The following is a 19,047-nucleotide window of genomic DNA, read 5'->3' as shown; positions in this document are numbered from 1 at the left end:
ACCCCAGTTGCAGCAACATGACCTTTCCCAACAAAATGGCGCCCTCCTCTTGTCCTCACAGGTAGCCACATCACTGGAAAGCCCAGATAGAGCTGGCAGCGTTGAGCCCTGAGACCCTTGGAACATGGAAAATTCCTCTGCCTTTTGTTTTCCTTTGAATGTGGTCTGAAGGTCCTATGTGGTTGTGGGCCTGGCCTACAGAATAAACCTGTTTGCTTTGTATCTTGTAAAAAAATAAATAAATAAAATAAAAGCAGCAAGAGAAAAGGGCCAAGTAACATATAATGGCAAACCTATCAGAACTACACTCAACTTCTCAGCAGAGACCATAAAAGCCAGAAGGGGCTGGACAGAGGTCCTGCAAACCCAAAGAGACCACAGATACCAGGCCAGACTACTATATCCAGCAAAACTATCAATAACCATTGATGGAGAAAACAAAATATTCCATGACAAAAACAAATTCAAACAGTACCTATCCACAAATCTGGCTTTACAGAAGTTACTAGAAGGAAAACTCCACAACAAAGGGACACACTACAACCAAAACTACACAGGAAATAGATAACCACACCATCACAAAAACACAACCACACAAACTCTCTACTGTAACCAATAGCAAAATTAAGGGATTTAACAGTCACTGGTCATTAATATCTCTCAACATCAGTGGTCGCAATTCTCCAATAAAAAGACACAGACTAACTGAATGGATGCATAAACAAGATCCAACATTCTTCTGCATTCAAGAAACACATCTCAGACACAAGGATAGACATTGCCTCAGGGTAAAAGGCTGGAAAAAATATTTCAAGCAAACAGTCACAAGAAGCAAGCTGGTGTAGCCATTTTAATATCTAATAAAATAGACTTTCAACCAAAATTAATCAAAAGGGATGAGGAAGGACACTTCATACTCATCAAAGGTAAAGTCAAGCAAGATGACATCACAATTCTGAACATCTATGGTCCAAATACAAGAGCATCCACATTTGTAAAAGAACTATTAACAAAGTTTAAACAATACATCGATCCCCACACAGTAATAGTAGGAGACTTCAACATCCCACTTTCACTGAAGAACAGGTCATCGAAATGGAAACTAAGCTGAGAAATAGCAACATTAACTAATGTCATGAATCAAATGAATCTAACAGATATCTACAGAACTTTTCACTCAAACACAAAGGATTATACCTTCTTCTCAGCACCCCATGGAATCTTCTCCAAAATTGATCACATAGTAGGTCACAAACCAAGCCTCAACAGATACAAGAAGATTGAAGTAATACCTTGTATCCTATCAGATCACCATGGCCTAAGGCAAGACTTCAACAACAACAGAAATATCAAAAAGTCTACACATAAATGGAAACTAAACAACTCTCTACTTAATGTCACCTGGGTCAGGGAAGAAACAAAGAAAGAAATTGAGGACTTCCTGAAATTCAATGAAAATGAAGGAACAACATACCCAAATCTGTGGGACACGTTGAAAGCAGTGCTAAGAGTAGCACTAAGTGCCTTTCTAAAGAAATTGGAAACATCTCACATAAGCAACTTAAAGACACAGCTAGAAGCCCCAGGGAAAAAAAAGAAGCAGAAACACCTAAGAGGAGTAGACATCTGGAAATAAACTCAGGGCTGAAATCAATTAATTAGAATCAAAGAGAACAAGTCAAAGAATCAACAAAACCAGGAGCTGGTTCTTTGATAAAATCAACAAGATAGACAAACTGTTAGCCAAACTAACTAAAAGACAGAGAGACACTATTCAAATCAACAAAACCAGAAATGAAAAGGGAGACATAACAATAGACATTGAAGAAATACAAAGAGTCATAAGATCCTACTTCAAAGGCATATATGCCACAAAATTTGAAGATCTAAGCGAAATGGACCATTTTCTTGATCAATTCCACTTGCCAAATTTGAATCAAGAACAGATAAACAAACTAAATAGTCTCATTTCCCTTACAGAAATAGAAGCAATCATTGATAGTCTCCCAAACAAACAAACAAACAAAAGCCCAGGACCATATGGTTTCAGTGCAGAATTCTACCAGACCTTCAAAGAAGAGCTAATCCCAATACTCTTCAAGCTACTCCAAAAAAATAGAAATGGATGAAACATTACCAACCTCCTTCTATAAGGCCACAGTCACTTTGATACCTAAACCTCACAAAGACTCAAGAAAGAAAGAGAATTTCAGACCAATTTCTCTTATGAACATTGATGCAAAAATACTCAATAAAATACTCACAAAATGAATACAACAGCATATCAAAGACATCATTCACCATGACCAGGTAGGCTTCATTCCAGGTATGCAGGGATGGTTTAACATGCAGAAATCCATCAGTGTAATCCACCATATAAACAAACTGAAAGGAGAAAAACCACATGATCATCTCCTTAGATGCAGAAAAAGCATTTGATAAAATCCAACACTCATTCATGTTTAAAGTCTTGGAAAGATCAGGGATACAAGGCACATACCTCAACATAATAAAGGCTATATACAGCAAACCAATAGCCAAAATCAAATTAAATGGAGAGATACTCAAGGAAGTTCCTTTAAAATCAGGGACCAGGCAAGGCTGCCCACTCTCTCCATATCTCTTCAATATAGTACTTGAAGTTCTAGCCAGAGCAATAAGACAACAAAAGGAGATCAAGAGGCTAAAAATAGGAAAGGAAGAAGTCAAATTATCCCTATTTACAGATGATGTGATAGCAAACATAAGTGACCCCCAAAATCCCACCAGAGAACTCCTACAGCTGATAAACACCTTCAGCAAAATGGCTGGATACAAAATTAACTTTAAAAAGTCAGTAGCCTTCCTATATATAAACGACAATCATGCAGAGGAAGAAATTAGGGAAACTACACACTTCACAATAGCCGCAAGCAATATAAAATATCTAGGAATAACTCTAACCAAGCAAGTAAAGGACTTGTTTGAAAAAAAAAAAAAAACCCTCGAATCTCTGAAGAAAGAGATTGAAACTGACATCAGAAAATGGAAAGATCTCCCTTGTTCGTGGATCATGAGAATTAACATAGTAAAAATGGGCATCTTACCAAAAGCAATTTACAGATTCAATGCAATCCCTATCAAAATACCTACACAATTTTTTAAAGACATTGAAAGATCAGTTCTCAACTTCATATGGAAAAACAAAAACTCAGAATAGCCAAAACAATCGTGTATAATAAAAGATCCTCTGGAGAAATCTCCATACCTGATCTCAAGCTGTACTATAGAGCAACAGTAATTAAAACAACATGGTACTGGCACAGCAACAGGTTGATTGATCAATGGAATTGAATCAAAGACTCAGAAATGAATCCACACACATATTGTCACTTGATTTTTGACAAAGAAGCCAAATCCATACAGTGGAAAATGGATAGCATCTTCAACAAATGGTTCTGGTCTCACTGGATGTCTACATGTAGAAAAATACAACTAGATCCATATTTGTCACCATGCACAAAACTCAAGTCCAAATGGATTAAAGACCTCAACATAAAACCAGAGACACTAAATTGGTTAGAAGAAAAAGTGGGGAAAGCCTCAAACACATTGGCACAGGAGACAACTTACTGAACAGAACACCAACAGCCCAGGCCTTAACATCAACAATCAGTAAATGGGACCTTATGAGGCTGAGAAGCTTCTGTAAGGCAGAAGACACTGTCAACAGAACAAAGTGACAGTCCACAGACTGGGAAAAAGATCTTCACCAATCCTACATCTGACAAAGGTCTAATACACAAAATATATAAAGAACTCAAGAAATTAAACACCACTAAGCCCAATAACCCAATTAAGAAATGGGGCTCAGAACTAAACAGAGAATTCACAACAGAGGAATATTAAATGGCTGAGAAACACTTAAACAAATACTCAACATCTTTAGTCATCAGAGAAATCCAAATCAAAACAACTCTGAGATTCCATCTTACACCCATCAGAATGGCTAAGATCAAAAATTCAAGTGAGAGCACATGCTGGCGAGGATGTGGAGAAAGGGGAACACACCTTCATTGCTGGTGGGAGTGAAAACTTGAACAACCACTTTGGAAATCTATCTGGCACTATCTCAGAAAACTGGGAATAGGGCTTCCTCAAGACTTAGCTATTCCACTCCTTGGAATATACCCAGGAGGTTCTTCACCACACAACAAGGACATATGCTCAACCATGTTCATAGCAGCCTTATTCATAACAGCCAGAATCTTGAAGCAACCTAAATATCCCTCAGTAGAAGAATGGATAAAGAAACTGTGGTACATTTACACTATGGAATAATACTCAGCTATACAAAACAAGGAAATCCCAAAATTTGTGGACAAATGAATTGAACTATAAATGATCATACTGAGTGAGTTAACCCAGAAGCAGAAAGATTCACATGGTATATACTCACTTATAATTGGACACTAGCCCAAGAGGCATGTCACATGATAGTCTTCACTTACCAGGAGATTAGGATAGTTGTGAGGACTTCCTATTGGGACTCTAGGTGAGAGAAGTATGGGAGAATGGGGAAACAGAAGAATCCAGAGCGTCCTAGAAACCTACAAGAAGAACATAATGAAAGGTGGATCTGGGTCCAGGGGTCCTGCTCAAACTACTGCACCGACCAAGGACAATACTTACAGTAAACATCGAACCCCTTCTCAGATCTAGCCAATGGACAGGGAATTCTCCATCATTGGCTGGAGAGCGAGGACTGACTCGGGCGTGAACTCTGGTGCCCTATATTTGACCACTTCCCCATGGTGGGGAGGCCTGGTGGCATACTCAGAGAAAGAATAAGCAGGCTACCAAGATGAGACTTGATAGCCTATGACCATATAATGGGGGAGGAGGTGCGCCTTTGTCTTAGACCTAGGGGAGGGAAATAGGGTGAAAGCAGGAGGGAGGGAGGAATGGGAGGATACAAGTGATGGGATAACAATTGAGATGTGATCTGAATAAATTAATTAAATAAAACAAAACAAAAACAGTTTGAAGCTAGGCATAGTGGGACATGCCTTTAATCCCAACATTATAGAGGCAGAAGCAGAGAGCTTTCTGCAAGTTCAAAGCCAGCCTGGTCTACAGAATGAGCTCCAAGACAGCCAGACTATGTAGAGAGACTGGTCTCAAAACAAACAAACAAAACCAGCTTCTAACATGGCAAAAAAATAATCCATCAAATAAACTCGCACCTTTTGGAGGCAACTACGACCTTCCTCCAGAACCTCTTCCTCTCTGTATTCCATCACTGACTGAGGCCAAGACTCGGGATACACTGAAAAACTAAGAAAAACTAAGAAAATTATATATCTTTGTATGGCAATAATTAAACAGGAGATATATTTGATTATGAATATGACTGAAAAAAAAGTCTGTTTCTAGGATGTCGTTGAGACCTGCTTTAACTTTTTGCATAAGTACAGCCCCTCTGTTGAGACCTTCTTTAGTGTTTAGCATAACTGAAGCTTCTTTGTTGACACCTGCTTTCATCTTTAGCATAACTGAAGCCATTTTGCCTTTACTGTCCATTCTGATCATAAGGTGAAATTGAGTTCAAGTTCTCAGGCTCTGCCTGCCTGACACAAAAATAGCCTTTTCCTTACAATTCAACACTTGCTGCTTAGAATAAAACAATAGGTGATAAATACATGTTCTGCTAGAGTTAGAGATAAAGGTATGTTCTGTTAGAGTCATATCACAATGTCCTGCTATGTTTCTTTCTCCTGGAAAGCTGGAAAGTCTCCAAAAGTTCACTTACCCTGAATCCCAGCCAATCAGCTTACAATGCTTCATCTAGCTACCTAGATACAATGTACCTAGAACAGAATTGATTCTTCCTGCTTGGTTATGGTCTTCTTCCTTTATTTTATTTTATTATTATTATTTTATTTTTTGGTCTTTCAAGACAGAATTTCTCTGTGTAGCCTTGGCTGTCCTGAACTCACTTTGTAGACCAGGCTGGCCTTGAACTCACAGAGATATGCCTGCCTCTGCCTCCCTAAGTGCTGGGATTAAAGGCATGTGCCACCATGCCTAGCTATGGTCTTCTTCCTTTAAAAACTCACTCTGAAAATGGCTCAGTGTCACAGTCCTGGTTCCCAAATTCAGACTGTGCCCATGACTGGTCAGACTTTGCTAAGTGTTCAATAAACTTTTATCTATCTGAGTCTGGTGTCTGAGTGGCTATTCCTGAACCACACCAGATACGATATTATAGCAATTTTATCTTTCAAAATAGGTAAAATTGCCTAATTTATTTTAAAAACAAAAACAAAAACCTGCCTAACCTTTCTAATTGAAAAGAATGATAACACATTATAAATATAGCACAATTATCATGGCATGTAAGTGGGGTCCATGAAGCATGGCCCTAACACCTGGAGGCCTTCAGTGTGGTGAGATTGTCAAAACCACCAGGGACACCTGAGCATCTGGCCAGCAGTAGCTGAGGCATTTCTTGGCACTCCAGCTATGGTTTGGTACCATCATAGTTAGGTTTCTATAGCTATGATAAAACATTGTAACCAAACACAACATGGAAAGGAAAGGGTTTATTTCATCTGGAAACAGGAGCCTAAGCAGATGCGGTGAGAGAGCATCGCTCACTGCCTTGCTCTCTCCTGGGTGGTGCAGTTTGCTTTCTTATATATATAGCAGTCAGGGACAGCACTGCCCACAGGGTGCTGGGCTCTTGCATGTCAGTCCCAGGCTTGTTTGTCTACTGGTCAGTCAAATGAGGGGCATTTCTGAGATGAGGTTCCGAGGAGACTCTAGCTTGTGTCAAGCTGACAAACCAAGCAGCGTAGGCACTATCTACCAGCAGTTGTCCCTTCACTTTACAGATTCATGAAGATGACCTGGGACCTAGGGCTCAGTCGGTTTCTAGAAAGCAGCAGCAATGAAGAGGGTCTTCTAACGACTGATTCATCTGTTTCCAAGCCAGCTTGCAAACATCAAGCCAGGAGCAAACAGTAAAACCTGGGACTCTGCAGAATGGAATGCTCTGTGTGTGTGTGTGTGTGTGTGTGTGTGTGTGTGTGTGTGTGTGTGTGTGTGTGTGTGTGTAATTTATATGGGAATTATACCTTGGGTCTTAGCACATTCTCAGCAAGTTTTCTTTCACTGAACTATATCCCCAGCCACATGAGAGAGAGAGAGAGAGAGAGAGGATACTAAAGATAATAATGAACAAAAACGTCCCCTTCTGGCAATGGGCAAAGAGACACCTTGGTGGTGGTGGTATTCTTATATCAATTAGGGACAACGCAGATGGCAGTCCTTTGTTCATCCTAGCCTAATGTCTGGGTTGGTGACCAAAGCTGTTTTATGCCTAGGAGTCATAAAAATCAAATCAAATTCAGATAGTGCAGTGAGCGGAGAGGAAGACAGACAGAGACCTGCAGACTGCCACGCCACCCACAGACCTGCTCTTCAGTGCTCGGCACAGGTGGACCATAGATGCTAACTTGCCACCACACAATGTAGTGCTGATGGAGGATGTCACGCAGGGGCCCACCAGTCACACGGCCAGCCTGCATTGGGAGCCACCACAATGTACAAGTATGTGGTGGTCAGATGGGAAACAAAGAGAAGTGGTCAGCTTGAACATTACCCAAGGAGATGGAATTGGAGAGGAGCAGCTTGTTGTGGGTGGACATCCCTGCCACCTGGGGCCATGGTGAGGTACCAACCCAAGATGCCACGAAGGCCATGTATGAGTCAGTGTGGATGTCCCTGGTTGGGGCAGCCACTGGGGACTATGTGGATATCCAGGGGCTGTTCAGAACTGGCCCAGTCCCTCACTGGCTGCAGTGCTCTGGGGAGCTGGCTCCATCTTTTACTACTTATAGCATTCAGGAGAGTGGGGCCCTGCAATTCACCCAGGCAGCACAGTGGAACTGGACCTGGTGGTGGGGGTGGGATGAGGAGCACTAAGGGAACGAGTATATATAATAATAAGGAAAAAATTGGGGGGGTTTCGAGACAAGGTTTCTGTGCAGCCTTGGCTGCCCTTGACTCACTTCGTAGTCCAGGCTGGCCTCGAACTCATATCCATCAATCTGCCTGCCTCTGACTGCTGAGTGCTGAGATTAAAGGCGTGTGCCACACCCGGTGGCAAAAATTATTTTAATAATATAAATGTATATGTAAAAAATAAAAAAGTTTAATAAAATATTATTTTAAATCACAAATGAAGACAGACAACTAGTACTTATCAATTACTCACCATATGCCAAGTAATATTTCTGCACTTTATCTTCATTGTCTAAAATTCAGAATTCCTGGGCCTGGAGGGATGGCTCAGGAATTAGCAGCGTTGGCTGCTCTTCCAGAGGATCTGGGTTTGGTTCCCAGCACCCATTTGGCAGCTGAGAGCAATCCATAACTCCAGTTCAAAGGATCCATAGTCCTCTTCTGTCCTCCAGACATGTAGCACACAGAAAATACAGGCGAAACACTCATACACATAGAAGAAAGACAAATGAGTCTAAACAATAAATAATAAAATCCAGGCATTTCAACCTGTGGCCCACAGACCGCTACGTCAGTCCCAGGACAGCTATGAATACAGCAGTCTAATACATGTGTAGATGGTAATGCCATGTCACAATGCCATGTCACAATGCCAACAGGTTCAACACCCTTGAGGTCATTGGAATAATCCACCCAGTAAGATCTCCCTTTTGGAGAAAGAATCAGATGAACCAAACTTTTAAAAATCAGGTCATGTGAGCCTGCCAGATGGCTCAGGGGGTAAAGATACTTAGCCACGTCTGATAACCTGACTTCAGTGCCTGGATCCACATGGTTGAGGAGAGAACCAGTTCCCAAAAGTTGTCTTCTGATCTGACCTGCACATGAACATCCTGGCATACACATGCACGCACGCACGCGCACACACACACACACACACACACACACACACACACACACACACATACACACACACACACTACATGAACAAATTTTTAATTTAGATAATGTTGCACAAATGTCTTTCAGATTTTTGCTGTTGTTTTTGTTATCTTTTGCAACTGAGTCTCATGTAGCCTTGTCTGTCCAGAGACTCACTGTACAGCAGAGGGTGACTTTGAACTTCTGAGTCTCTGCCTCTAGTTTCCAAGTACTAGGATTATAAGCATGGACAACACACATGGGTGTCTGAAAAAAAATTAATACTGCAGAGGAACAGAGAATAAGAACCAAGTGTTGCAAGGCTTTATATTTGCATACTGACACTAGGAAACCTGACGAATGGTACTTAGTATGAACTACCTCAAGAAATCAAGCCTCAAAAAGAAGAAAGGAAGCCTTGTTTTTTAAGTGCTCTAAAGCTCTTGCTTAGATGGGCGTGGTGACGCGCCTTTAATTCCAGTACTTGTGAGGCAGAGGCAGGCAGATGGCTGTGAGTTTGAGACCAGCCTGGTCTACAAAGTGAGTCCAGAACAGCCAAGGCTACGCAGAGAAACCCTGTCTCAATAAACCAACCAAACAAACAAATAAGCAAGCAAACAAATAAAGACAAACAAACAAACACCTCTTGCTTTTGAATTGCTTGGTTTAAAGATACTGAGCAGCGCCGGGTGTGGTGGTGCACGCCTGTAATCCCAGCACTCCGGAGACAGAGGCAGGCGGATTGCTGTGAGTTTGAGGCCAGCCTGGTCTACAAAGTGAATCTAGGACAGCCAAGGCTACACAGAGAAACCCTGCCTCAAAAACAAACAAAACAAACGAAAAAAGATACTGAGTAGCTTTTTCGTCATAGTAGGAGCATTGTGATCGTCATGACAGCTAATCACAAAGGAACAGACAATTTCCCCCACAGAAACAGCTTTGTCATTGGCCATTGCATGCCTGAGCAACAGGCTTGGCAAAACGTAAATCAAAGTAAAAAGCAGCAAGTTCTCACCTGCAGAGTTATTATGAAAAACCAAGCCACACACCACAGTTTATAAAGGAACACAGTTGTCTGAGAGTCTGGGCACAGTGTGGCTCAGTGGCTAAGGTGATGGATTGCCTAGTCAGTCTCCAAGGCATTCATGCATGCAAATCTAGGAGTCTAGGGCACCATAAAGCCAATCCACACGTGGACATGTATGCACGTATTAAATAAAAATCCTTTAAGAGTCATGAAGGTTGAAGCTGGAATGACGGCCTACCAGTGACGTGTTTGCTGCAAGCATGAGGACCTGAGCTCAGATTATACCAACCACATAAGAACCTGGGCGTGGCTGCACACACCTGTAACCTCAGTGCACTGTGCAGCAGAAACAGGGGGATCGCTGCGCTTGCTGGCAGCCGGTCTGGCTCCATATCGTATGGGAAATCCTGTGTCAGAGGGATAAAGCAAGACACCAGCCATGTTCTCCTGGACTCCACACATGTCTACATGCACATATGAGCTTATAGTTCACATACACACTTACACATGTACACACATACAGAGTTATGATGTATGCAATCAACTAAAGAAAAACTGTAGGGATGGATCCGAATGGCAGGCTCATTAGATTTCCATCTCTACCCTTGCTCGTGCACACGACTCACTGTTCAGTCATTTAACTCTGGCTGAACGGTCTAGAACTTGCTGCTCAGACAAGGCTGGTCCAAAACTCACAGACATCCACCTCTGCCTCCAGAGTACTGAAATTAAAGGTATGTGCCATGACAGCTAAGCCATAGGCATCTTTTTAAAATATTTTAATTGACTGATAAATTAACTGTGTGTGTATGTTCATGAGCCACTGCATGCATGTAAAGTTTAAGGAACAACTCCTGGGAGTCAGCCGGGCGTGGTGGCGCACACCTTTTATCCCAGCACTCGGGAGACAGAGGCAGGAGGATCACTGTGAATTTGAGGCCAGCCTGGTCTACAAAGCGAGTCCAGGGCAACCTACACAAAGAGATCCCTGTCTTGAAAAACAAACAAACAACAACAACAACAAAAACCAACGCCTGGGAGTCATTTTTCTCCTTCTTCCATGTGGGTCCCCAGGATTGAACACAGATTATCAGACTTGGCTACAAGTGCCTTTATTTACTTAGCCATTTTATAGGCAAGTCATTCATAAATGTAAAAACAATCTTGTTTGTCTATCTCTTGTTTTCTGCTGTGAATCCTGTTGTGGGTGCTTCTGGAGAGGCTGAAGTCTGCCGCTTCCAGACACCCTCTCAGTTTGGTATACAGTGACTGGCACCCCCTTTCTTAGCAGGGTCCCCTCTCTGCCTGAACCCCAGATCTTGTAAGGAGCATCACATAGCCCTCAGGGAAGATTACAACCCCAACCATTTCCTGATAGAACCTGTTCAGCAAGCACCTGGGGATTCCTGGAAGCACTCCCACCCTATGCAAAGGAGATCCTAGCCTTCAGCAAATGACATTTAGTCATACCTAGCTGTCCTTTCCCCACCCATAGGATAATTAAGTATCATGTTTTCCTTCTTGTGATAGGACCCCCTTTTTACTGCACGTAAATGAGGTACTGTGCCACTGTATGTAGATAAAGTATCCTGACACTTCTAGCCTGAGTGAATCAGATACATTCACCCACAAACTCTGTCTGAACTTTATCATTTATTCTGGAGAAGAATCACTGCTGGATGCCCAGAGCTTGACTGCCAGTCAAGGCCGTCAAGGTAGCAATGACAGATGCTCTGCATCTCACCGGGTGGCCTTCCACTTGCTTCCTCTGCCCTGTTTAGCAGAGGTGGTTTACAGCTGCCTGTACCTCCAATTCCAGAGGAATAAGATGCCTCTGACCTCTGGGAATACTGGCAGTCATATGCATGCATGCACAGGCATGAAGCACCGACACACACAAATTTAAAAATAATCATAAAATTTAAAAATGCATAATCCCAGCACTCGGGAGGCAGAGGCAGGCAGATCACTATGAGATCAAGGCCAGTCTGGTGTACAAAGCAAGTCCAGGACAGCCAAGGCTACACAGAGAGACCCTGTCTAAAAAAAAGAAACCCAAAATAATAATAATAAATAATAATAATAATAAACACTCAAAGAAGTAAATAAGAAAAATCAAAAACAATAAAACAAAACATAATGGCTATAACCATAGTAGGATGGCTGGCCCATCCTTGTAAAAAGATAAAGGCAAATCACGGAGTCACAGAGGAAAGAATGTATGTGTACATGAGTGCATGTGCTGGGGGATGGTCCTGCACACTGTTTGTTCAGATGCTGATGTCTGTGCCCTGAGGCCTGGTTGTGGTCTGGCCATTGGCACTGTCACTTTTATGAAGAATTTTCTGTTTCAGTGTTGTGTAAACAATGCTCCCCAATTATCTCTGATAGTTAATAAAGAAGCTTAGCAGCCTGTAGCTGGGCAATAGAGGACAGACAGTAGGACTTCCATTTCTAGTCTGGAGGTCTCAGAGAGAGGGGAGAGGAAGAGGAAGGAGTCATCAGAAGAGGGCTCCATGAGGAGAGTTCAGCATAGGGACAGAGTTACAGCAGTAGGCCAAGGGAAGGCTAGCATGGCAAGGAGAAGGGCAGGTCTAGAGCTTAAATCGTGTTAAATAAATCCAATAGGTCTCTGTTTCATTTATTTGGGAGCTAAGGTGGTATTAGAAAAGGCCCCAACTAAAACGGTATTTCTTTCTTTCTTTCTTTCTTGCTTTCTTTCTATCTTTCTTTCCCTCTTTCTGTCTTTCTTTCTGTCTTTCTTAAAAGATTTATTTATTTGTAATTGACACAGTGCTCTACCTACATGCAGGCCTGCCTGCTAGAAGAGGACATCAAATCACAATATAGATTGTAGTGAGCCACCATGTGGTTGCTGGGAATTGAACTCAGGACCTCAGGAAGTGCAGTCAGTGCTCTTAACCTGTATGCCATCTCTCCAGCCCCTAAAACGGTATTTCAACATGCATAAGTACACTATCCTGTGACATGTTGATCTTTGGACTAAAGCATTGCAGACTGCCATAGCTGGAGATGTTGGTGGAACATTCTAGTCTTTGAAGGGCATCCTAGTCTACCCAGGGAAGTACGAGACATTTGGGGTGACGATAGTGAGTGCTACAGAGACGTTGACTGACAGGGAGTAAGCTATGCATTTAAATACTACTGTGAAGAGAGATGGTACCATGGTTAAGACAACTTGTTCTTAGCCACGCAGTGGTAGTATACACGTTTAAAGCCAGCACTGGGGAGGCAGAGGCAGGCAGATCTCTGAGTTAGAGGCCAGCCTGGTCTATATAGCGAGTTCCAGGACAGTCAAGGCTACATGAGAAACCCTGTCTCAAAAAAACAACAACAACAAAAAACAAAAACAAAAATAAAAAAATAATAAAGCACTTGTTCTTGCAGAGGGCCAGTATTCAAGGCCAAGTTACCCACACAACTCCTCATAACTGTCTGTAACTTTAGTTTTAACATTGTCTTCTGACCTCTGAGGGCATACAGTACACAGACATACATGCAAGCAAAACACTCATACATAAAATAAATCTTAAAAAAAAAATAGCTAAGGTCAGGCTGAGGAGCTGGCTCAGCAATGGCAGGCCTGACAACCTGACCTCGGGGCTCTGGAGCAGCACAATGGCAACAGAGCACTGAGCCCTAGAAGCTGGCTTCTCAGGCCCACATACAAGCTGTGGTCTGTGTGTGACTGAATGCAAACACATATATAATAACATAGACAATAAATAATAATAGTAATAAATAATATACAAAATAAATAAGATGTAATACAAATTTAAAACTGATGTGGGGCTGGGGAGAGGGCTCGGCTAAGGGCACACAATGCTCTTCCAGAGGAATTGGCTTCGTTTCCAGCACCTACGTGTCTGTGCATAACTGTCTGTAACTGCAGTTCCAGGATTTCAGACATTCTCTTCCAACCTCTATGGGTGTCAGGCACATAGACATATACACGCAGGCAAAAATATTTATACACAATTTCAGACCAATTTCTCTTATGAACATCGATGCAAAAATACTAAATAAAATACTTGCAAAACGAATACAAGAACACATCAAAGATATCATTCATCATGACCAAGTAGGCTTCATTCCAGGCATGCAGGGATGGTTTAATATATGGAAATCCATCAATGTAATCCACCATATAAACAAACTGAAGATAAAAAACCACATGATCATCTCTTTAGATGCAGAGAAAGCATTTGATAAAATCCAACACCCATTCATGTTTAAAGTTTTAGAGAGATCGGGGATACAAGGCACTTTCCTCAACACAATAAAGGTTATATACAGCAAGCCAATAGCCAAAATCAAAGTAAATGGTGAGATACTCAAGGAGATTCCTCTAAAATCGGGAACAAGGCAAGGCTGCCCACTCTCTCCATATCTCTTCAATATAGTACTCGAAGTTCTAGCCAGAGCAATAAGACAACAAAAGGAGATCAAGGGGATCCAAATGGGAAAGGAGGAAGTCAAATTATCCCTATTTGCAGATGATATGATAGTGTACATAAGTGACCCTCAAAATTCCACCAGAGAACTCCTACAGCTGATAAACACCTTCAGCAAATTGGCTGGATACAAAATTAACTCAAAAAAAGTCTGTAGCCTTCCTATACACAAATGACAAGCTTGCAGAGGAAGAAATTAGGAAAACCACACCCTTCACATTAGCCACAAGCAATATACAATATCTAGGAGTTACTCTAACTAAGCAAGTGAAGGACTTGTATGAAAAAAATTTGAAAACTCTGAAGAAAGAGATTGAAGATGACCTGAGAAGATGGAATGATCTTCCTTGCTCATGGATCGGGAGAATTAACATAGTAAAAATGGCCATCCTACCAAAAGCAATCTACAGATTCAATGCAATCCCTATTAAAATACCTACACAATTTTTTAAAGACATTGAAAGTTCAATTCTGAACTTCATATGGAAAAACAAAAAACCCAGAATAGCTAAAACAATCTTGTACAATAAAAGGTGCTCCGGAGGAATCTCCATACCTGATCTCAAACTGTACTATAAAGCAATAGTAATTAAAACAGCATGGTACTGGCACAGCAACAGGCTGGTTGATCAGTGGAATCGAATCGAAGACCCAGATATGAATCCACACACATATGGTCACTTGATTTTTGACAAAGAAGCCAAATCCATTCAATGGAAAAAGGATAGCATCTTCAACAAATGGTGCTGGTCTAACTGGAGGTCTATGTGTAAAAAAAATGAAACTGGACCCATATTTGTCACCTTGCACAAAACTCAAATCCAAGTGGATTAAAGACCTCAACATAAAACCAGAGACACTAAGTCACTTAGAAGAAAAAGTGGGGAAGAGCCTGGAACATATTGGCACAAGAGACAACTTCCTGAACAGAACACCAACGGCCCAGGCCTTAATGTCAACCATTAATAAATGGGACCTCATGAGGCTGAGAAGCTTCTGTAAGGCAGGAGACACTGTCAACAGAACAAAGCAACAGCCTACAGACTGGGAAAAGATCTTCACCAACCCTACATCTGACAAAGGTCTAATATCCAAAATATATAAAGAACTCAAGAAGTTAAACACCACCAAACCAAATAACCCAATTGAGAAATGGGGCTTGGAACTAAACAGAGAATTCTCAACAGAGGAATATCAAATGGCTGAGAAACACTTAAAGAAATGCTCAACCTCCTTAGTCATCAGGGAAATGCAAATCAAAACAAACTCTGAGATTCCATCTTACACCCATCAGAATGGCTAGGATCAAAATTTCAAGTGACACCACATGCTGGAGAGGATGTGGAGGGAGAGGAACACTCCTTCATTGCTGGTGGGAATGCAAACTAATACAACCACTTTGGAAATCTATCTGGTGCTATCTCAGAAAACTGGGAATAGGGCTTCCTCAAGACTTAGCTATTCCACTCCTTGGAATATACCCAGAAGATGCTCCAGCACACAACAAGAACATTTGCTCAACCATGTTCATAGCAGCCTTATTCATAATAGCCAGAACATAGAAACAGCCTAAATGTCCCTCAGTAGAAGAATGGATAAAGAAACTGTGGTACATTTACACTATGGAATACTACTCAGCTATTAAAAACAAGGAATTCCTGAAATTTGTGGACAAATGGTTTGAACTAGAAATGATCATAATGAGTGAGTTAACCCAGAAGTAGAGTCAAATGGTGTATACTCACTTATATCTGGACACTAGCCCAAGGGGCATGTCCCATGAAAGTCTTCACTTACCAGGAAAGTGGGACAGAGGGGAGGACCTCCTATTGGGACTCTAGGTGAGAGAAACATGGGAGAATGGGGAAATAGAAGGATCCAGAGTGTCCTAGAAACCTACAAGAAGAACATTATGATGGGCAGATCTGGGCCCAGGGGTCCTGCTCAAACTATGGCACCAGCCAAGGACAATGCGTGCAATAAACTTCGAACCCCTACCCAGATCTAGCCAACGGTCAGAACATTCTTCACAGTTGAGTGGAGAGTGGGATATGACTTTCTCACGTACTCTGGTGCCTCACATTTGACCATGTCCCCTGGAGGGGGAGACCTGGTGGCACTCAGAGGAAGGACAGCAGGTTGCCAAGAAGAGACTTGATACCCTATGAGCATATACAGGGGGAGGTAATCCCCCTCAGGAACAGTCATAGGGGAGGGGAATAATGGGAAAAAGGGGGGGGGGAGGAATGGGAGGATACAAGGGATGGGATAAACATTGAGATGTAACAAGAATAAATTAATAAAAAAATAAAAAATTTTTTAAAAATGTAAAAAAAATATTTATACACATAAAATAAAAATGAGTAAATCCTTAAAAGAGAAGCTAATATATTTTTTAGGCAACATAATGTTGTATGAAGGAAATTGTAAATATGAAAAAAGGGCTGGGTGTTGCTAAGTGGTAGAACACTTGATTATCATGCACAAGGTACTAGGTTCAATCCCAATACTCTCCCCATGCCCCCACCCCCACTCAGACACAAAACTCCAAACTACCAAAAGTAAATGTATTAGAACTAATAAGTATGCTTAACGACATTGTAAGATCTAAATTAATATATAAAACCCCCACCCACTGAGTAGATGTGACTCCAAGTGCAAACCACTATGCTCAACTTGTCTGGCACTTTAAAAGAACTTAACCATATATTTATTTATCACTGCTTTTCGCAATTCAACTTGTAGAAACTTTGCTGAGATGAAAAAACAAACTGTACGTCCACATAAAGGCTTGCATTAAAACACTTGCGGCAGTATTACTCACAGCAACGCAGCTGTCAAGATGATAAGATGTCGCCTAGCACTGACTAGGCAGTCACCACAAAGCAGCCTCATAAGGGATGGAAAAAAACCAGAGCCTGTGAGATGGTGGGGCAGGTAGGGCACGTGTCACAAAGCCTGCAACCTAAGCGCAACCCTGGGAGCCACATGGTGGAAGGACAGAGCTGACCCTATGAGTTGTCCTCTGTCCATCAGTGCACACCATGGCAAGCACACACACACACACACACACACACACACACACTAAATAAAATGGAAAGAATCAGACACAAAATACTATATACTTTATGAATCCACTTCTAGAACAGTTCTGGTAGGCAGGGCTAACAGTCAGCTCAGGGTTCCCCAGAGCTTAGGTGGGAGCAGAGATGGAAACAGAAAAGCAAGAGGGACTCGTTCTGCTGATGAAAATGTTCAAAAGCTGAATTGCGGCGATGGCTGTATATTCAGATAGTTACTAAAATTCAAAGCCACAGTTAAAATGGGAAGATTGTTACCGGGAGTGTGACTCGGGTAGAGAGTATGCTTAGCATGTGAAAACTCCCCCCTCTCCCTGCCCCCCCCCATCGCTGTGCCCAACTAAGCTGTCTAAAAACAAAACTGACAGCCACTGTGTCTGCGGAGTGCCTGCCTGGCTCACACCTCTAAGGACCTGCTTCTCCTTCAGGCCCTCTCTCACACTCTTGGGAAGCCCCCGGGGAGACCCAGAGTGGGTGGGCTGGCAAGCAGCTCTAACCTGCGAAGATCTTATTTCTCTAGATGGGGGTCAATGGATAAAAGTGGTGAACAGGAGCCCATTTAGGAAAACCACGTATAAAATGGTGAAGGCCTTAAATGTGTGGCGTAGGCATGCATCAGTCTCTTTCTCTCCTCTTTCTCCTTTTTCTCCCTGTCCCCCCCGCATCCCCCCAGCTCTCTCACTCCCTTCCTATTCCCTCATTTGCTTTCACCTCATATAACCCAGGTTGGCCTCAAACTCACCAGGTATTATTTAAGGATGACCTTGAACTTCCTACATGGCTGCCTCCACCTCCTGCCTGCTGGGATTACAGGCCTGTACCACCACACTCAGTTTATGAAGTGCTGGAAATGGTACTCAGAGGCTGATCGTGTGTGCTAGGCAGTTTCCCCACCCACTGAGCTACATTCCCATGACATTCCTCACTCTCTTACCAAACATCCCGTGATCACGGTAGATGTGGTAGCTACACAACTGTGAACACTCCTGGGTCCTTGTCTTTTGGAGCTTCTTCCTCTTCTTTTTTTTTAAAGATTTATTTATTTTTATATGCATTTATGTTTTGGCTGCATATAAGTCTGCATGAAGATATAAGATCTCCTGAAGCTGGAGTTACAGATGGTTGTGAGCTGCCATGTGGGCGCTGGGAATTGAACCAGGATCCTTTGGAAGGAGGCCAGAGCTCTAACCACTGAGCCATCCTCCAGCCCTGGAGCTTCTGTCCTTGTAGTATGAAGCCACCTACAGATGGATGGATGAATGATTGGACAGAGGAATGAATGGATGTAAAGGTGGATGGGTTGATGAATGGAGAAATGTGTGGTGGGTGGATGGACACACAGGTAGACAGACAGACAGATCATAATAGATGATAGATAAGACAAAGTACTAAGAAAATTAATTCTCTGTAGAGTTAAAAGAGTGAAAACTCTCAGCCCAGCATGGTGGTGCACGCCTTTAATCTGAGCACTCCAGAGGCAGAGGCAGGTGGATTGCAGTGAGTTCAAGGCAGCCTGGTCTAGAAAGCAACTCCAGGA

General features: G+C 42.2%; 1 non-coding gene across 1 annotated transcript; it reads left to right on the top strand.

Annotated features, from left to right (window-relative positions):
- Positions 1 to 7,232: 7,232 nt before the first annotated feature.
- Positions 7,233 to 7,376, top strand: LOC127207651 (small nucleolar RNA SNORA48). Its single transcript, XR_007832947.1, has one exon. It is a non-coding gene; the product is annotated as a small nucleolar RNA SNORA48 (small nucleolar RNA).
- The last annotated feature ends 11,671 nt before the right edge of the window (positions 7,377 to 19,047 follow it).

The sequence above is a fragment of the Acomys russatus genome, chromosome 2 (assembly GCF_903995435.1).
Source record: "Acomys russatus chromosome 2, mAcoRus1.1, whole genome shotgun sequence".
Taxonomy (NCBI): Eukaryota; Metazoa; Chordata; class Mammalia; order Rodentia; family Muridae; genus Acomys; species Acomys russatus.
This window is presented reverse-complemented; position numbering and strand designations above follow the sequence as displayed.